We start from the raw sequence: 6,000 nt of genomic DNA, 5'->3' as shown, positions 1-6,000 counted from the left end.
GTTTTAGGTATTCCTAAGTGTGGATATTCCCTTCCAGATAGGAAAAATGCAATATTATTTATTCACTCAGATATTCATTCATTTATTGAATAATGCATAAGCTAACTACATAAAATGATCTCTGACCATAGTACAAATATTTTCTTAGGCAATGAATGCTACAGAATAGCAAAGAAAAATACTTGATATGGCAGAAGCTGCAGGTGAGCTAATAAAATATCCATCAAAGAAAATATTCAGGTTATGTAAGTTTAATAATAACCACTACAATGTATGGCCTGTACCATATACCTACCTTGTAAATATTTTACATATATTTATTTGCTTAGTTCTCATAACAACTGAAGAGGTAATTTTTTCATTTGGTTCTGTATTGCACTCACTTTATAGATTTGGGAACTGAAAGAGAAGGGGTTAAGTGAATTTCTTATGGCCACAAAGCTTCTAAGAGCTAAAACAAGGGTTAAGACCCAGATAATTTAATTCTATGTGTTTTAGATACCAACCTCTAATATACTGTATTAGCACATCATATTATAAACAAAAGGTATCTTCCTATCTGTACTCTATCATCTATTATAATTGGTGTATAAAATATTAATAACTTGGTTAATGTCTCTTCAAAAGCCTTCAACTAATCCTTGTGAATAAAACTTTGATTACTGTATCTGCAATAAATTGTATAGAGAGCCTTGTTACTCTTGAAAAAACAATAAAATACAATAATAACTAAAGTACCTGATACTGCAGGCACAATAACTACCAAAAAAGGCAATATTCCTAGGATACTATGCTATTTGTTTTTCTTCATTTATCTTAAGCATTTTTGATTATTATTTCAAACATTAATTGCAAAAAGACTGCAATACTAAAAGAAACTGATTTATACCATTTTTTCAGATTCAAAAATTGCATTTTATTCCACTGCTTGCCTTATCAAACTCTCCCCTTTTAAACAATTTGAGAGTAAGAATACCGTGTGTAAAAACAAACAAACAAAAAACTCACTAAAATATTTAGGGATAAATAAACACAGATATCTTCTTTTATGACCTAAGTAAGATCATAAAAATCAGGATTTATCATTGAAATGATGTAACTTTCAAATTATCTAATCTCCTTACAAATTTAACCTATTTCCCAAAGTATCTGTTTTTGAGGAATTAAAAGAGAATTCTGCTTTATACTTTTTTAAAACTTTTTGTTTTTAAATTTGGGATGCGGGGTGCCTGGGCTTGAGTTTGCTGGCAGGAGAATGTGAGCCACCTGCTGCTGTCCTTTCCCTGCCCTTTATGTTTTTTTTTGATAAATAACATTCCAAGTTTCAGGAAAAAATATGAAACTGTATTAGGTCTTTGTGTATTATTTCATATAGGTAATAAAAATTGCTTTTGAACTATTTCATAATTACTGTTACACCATTTGCTCTATTTTTTCAGTTTGAATTCTCTAGTTCAACTTATTCTGAGAGTTAGCAAAACTAACATGATATTAAAGTTAATCTAATTGCAGACAGAAAACATTCTATTTCTTAATGAGAATTTTAGTCTCTAATATTTAAGCACTACTAACTAGGGAAAGTGGCACTGTTTAAAAAATCTATTTTTAATAAAATTGTTTCCAAATGATGTCATATTTTTATTTCAAATTTAATAAATACAGGTAAATTTATTTTTCATTGTTATACATGGTTGACAGATTGGTTTCTAATATCTCAGATAATCTGAAAAAATATATTTGGATACATAAGCAAATACATCATTGCTCTAAGAAACTTCAAAATCAGATACTTTGTTGTATAATTTTATACTAGTATTATTATGTTACATATATAATAATACATATGCTATGTATGCAATTATGTATATAGAAATTTATATATATACATATATCATAATTCCACCAAGAAAGCTTTAATGATTCCATTTTCAATAAAATATATATGTTTATTTTCCTCATATAGCCTTTATATTCACCATTTGCCTAGGCCAAAATGCCTTTTATTGAATGAAAATTTAGTTTGGATGACAGAGCCTAGATTTATGTTATATATCTAATTAATTGGGAGGCTAAGACATAGGCAAAATGCTTAGAGTAGTTCAATTACGTCCATTAATACTTATAAAGCTCCTTTAATATCAAATAAAGGTAATATAAATTTAGTCCAAAAAGAAAATATAAGTTAATGAGCATCACAAAAATTATATGAAATAATTAGTTTAATAATAACTTTAGTACATTAAGTAGTATTAGGAAAGTATAATTAGTGATTATTTTCATAATTAGGAATAAAGAATATATAAATTCATGTCTGTTCAATTAAGTGAAAACAAACTAAAATACTAAATACATTCTTAAATCTACTACAAGGTCATTACAAAAAATTGTTACAAAAGTTGTTACATGAAATATTTGTAAAGAAGAGAGGAAACAAAGAATTTTTATTCTTCCTTAAGAAGCTACTCATAGTTGATATATAGGCTAGAATAAATGTTTATAGAGTTATTTTTGCATGGTATTTTTGACTTTTGAAACTTGAAGTTTATAATATCTGCTTCAAAGTGCTTAAAAATGGCTTTAGACAGTGACAGAATCACTCTTTAGAATCTCTGTAGTTTTCGATTGAGACATAATCTTTATCATGTTTGGTTATGTCACTAAAAGAAGTTTAAACTGTACAGTATAAAAACTTTAATTGAATGATTCTAGCATGAGTTCCAACATAGTCTTTGAAATGATCCAAGTCTGCATAGGTTTTACAAAGGTCAGCCTCAAAACTTTTTACTCACAAGACATTTAACCACAAGATATTTTAGTGTCGTTCACTGTGATGTGAATATATCAAAGACCTAAATTCTTTGATGTGAAAATGTTTTATCAAAAAAAAAATTTAAGGAAGTTTTGCATACCCTGTCAAATGTGCTGGATTCATTCTGTAACCCAGCTCCTTTCTGAAAGCATGTATAGCAACATATACACAGGGATTAAAACTAAATGACATGAGCTGATTTTGACCTTAAATTTTAAAATTTGTCCATTCTGAGGTGTCCACAAGAAAGCATGTATACATTATTTAAAAAATCATCAGAAATTTCTTACATAAGAACAGACCCTCTCTTTTCTTCAGTTTAGACATCAGAATTTCCTGTGTCATTGCAACACTGAGATCACAAAGAAGAAAACAAGCATAAAAGAAAATTTTCGTAATTATCAACATGAAATAATTATGCCAGGTAAGTAGTATGTATGTTTTCTATAACCATAGATCTTCTCAAATTTGATAAATTATGTGTTTATTTTGTTTAGTTGTCTATTTAAATTGAATGGTAGATGCTTAAAAGAAATTACTTAGAAACGTATAGCTCTATAGACAAATAATTGGCTCTGTAGCTTACAGTCTGTGTTATTTAGAAAGTCAATTTTTATAAGCCTTAATTTTTTTGTTCAATGGAGACATGAGATAACTTCAAATGTTGTAATAAGAATTAAATTAGAATTATTTATTTGAATTTTTTCCATTTTAAAATTTTATTGAAGTATAGCTGATTTACAATGATGTGATAATTTCTGCTATACAAATTGGCTCAGGTATATATACTGTACATACATCTATTCTTTTTCAGATTCTTTTCCCATATAGATTATCACAGAATATTAGGTAGAGGAGTTCCTATTGTTCCTATCCTGTTTTTAGACTTTACATATAAGGGATAGCTTATGATTTTTATCTTTCTGTGTGACTAACCTCACTTAGTATGACAGTCTATAGATCCACCTACATTGCTGCAAATGACATTATTTTGTTTCATTCTTTTTTATGGCTGAATAAAATTCCATTGTATATGTGTACCACATTTCCATTCTTCTGTTGATGGATATTTAGGTTATTTCCATGTCTTGGCTATTGTAAGAAGTGCTTCAGTGAATATTGAGGTGCACTATCTTTTTGAAATTTGGTTTTCTCTGAATAGATGCCCAGGAGTAGAACTGCTGGTTCATAGGGTAGTTCTATTTCCAGTTTTTTGGGGGATCTCCACACTGTTTTCCTTAGTGGCTGCACCAATTTACATTCCCACCAATAGTGTAAGAAGATTCCTTTTCTTCCGCATCCTCTCTAGCATTTATTGTTTGTAGACATTTTGATGCTGGACATTCTGGCTGGTTTAGAGTGGTACCTCATGGTAGTTTTGATTTGTATATCTCTGATAATTAGTGCTGATGAGTATCTTTTCATGTGTTTTGGGGCATCAGGGTGTCTTCTTTGGGGAAATGTCTACTTAGATTTTCTGCCCACTTTTTGATTGGTTTGTTTGTTTTTTTATATTGAGCTACAGGATGTGTTTGTATATTTTGGATATTAATCCCTTCTTGGTCTTAGTTTTGCAAATATTTTCTCTCATTTTGTAGGTTATCTTTTCATTTTGTTAGTGATTACTTTCTGCTATGCAAAAACTTTTACATTTAATTAGGTCCCATTTGTTTATTTTTATTATTGCTATTCTAGGAAGTAGATCTGAAAATATATTGCTGGTGTTGATATCAGAGATTGTTCTACCTATGTCTTCCTCTAAAGTTTTATAATAAAAAGTCTTATATTTAGGTCTTTAATTCATTTTGAGTTTATTTTTGTGTATGGTGTAACAGTATTCTAATTTCATTCTTTTACATGTAGCTGTCCAGTTTTTCCAATACCACTTATTGAAGAATTTGTTTTCTCCATAGTATATTATTGTCTCCTTTGTCATAGCATAGTTAACCATAGATGCAATCTTTTACCTGAAGAGACAAAAGAGCTGTACTCTGAAAACTTTAAGAAAGAAACCAAAGATGATACTAACAGATGGAAAGATGCACCGTTCTCTTGGATTTGAGGAAACAACATTGTCAAAATTACTATATTACCCCAGGCAATCTATAGTTTCAACACAATCCCTATCAAATTTGCAATGGCATTTTTCACAGCACTAGAATGAAATATTTTAAAACTTATATGGAAACACAAAAGACTCCAAATAGCCAAAGCAATCCTGAGAAAGGAAAATGGAGCTGGAGGAATATTTAATCATATGATAGAAAAGGTAAAGGTATAGTAAAGTAGATAATGGCTAGGATATAATAGTGTTCAATTAATTGAAGATATAAAGTTGCCCTTTATGATTTTGATTGATAAGTTGGAAGTCTTCTAAACATTTTAACCCCACAAATATTTATTTAAATACTTCTAGAATATTAAGGTTATTTTTCTGTAGAAATAAAAATGTAACCCCAAATAACTAACAAAACACAAACCTAGCATTTTCCTGAACTTAAAAGTCTGTAGACATTCTCTTGACTCAAAAATACATTTGGATGCTTATGGTACAATTAATCTGTATGTTTCTCACTCTTTTTTAAATTTATTTTTTAATTTTTATTTTGTTATTACTCAAATGAATTTATCACATCTGTAGTTGTATAATGATCATCACAATCCAATTTCACAGGATTTCCATCCCACAACCCAAGCACATCCCCCTACCCCCCAAACTGTCTCCTCTGGAGACCATAAGTTTTTCAATGTCTGTGAGTCCACATCTGTTCTGCAAAGAAGTTCAGTCTGTCCTTTTCTCAGATTCCACATGTCAGTGAAAGCATTTGATGTTGGTGTCTCATTGTATGACTGACTTCACTTAGCATGATAATTTCTAAGTCCATCCACGTTGCTAAAAATTCCGGTATTTCATTTCTTTTAATGGCTGAGTAGTATTCCATTGTGTAATGTACCATGTCTTCTTGATCCATGCCTCTGTCAATGGACATTTAGGTTGTTTCCATGTCTTGGCTATTGAAAGGAGTGCTGCAATGAACTTCAAAGTACATGTGTCTTTGCGAGTCTCTGGATAGATGCCCAGGAGTGGCATTGCTGGATCAAATGGGAATTATCTTTTTAGTTTTCTGAGGAATCTCCATACTGTTTTCCACAGTGGTTGCACCAATTGACAATCCCACCAGCAGTGTACT

Source organism: Sus scrofa, chromosome 8, assembly GCF_054392235.1.
Source record: "Sus scrofa isolate SSC_HxYL_T2T_F1_AM1 chromosome 8, Sscrofa_HxYL_maternal_Yorkshire_Landrace_v2.0, whole genome shotgun sequence".
In the NCBI taxonomy this organism is placed as follows: domain Eukaryota; kingdom Metazoa; phylum Chordata; class Mammalia; order Artiodactyla; family Suidae; genus Sus; species Sus scrofa.
The sequence above is the reverse complement of the archived record's forward strand: the minus strand, read 5'-3'. Positions refer to the sequence as shown.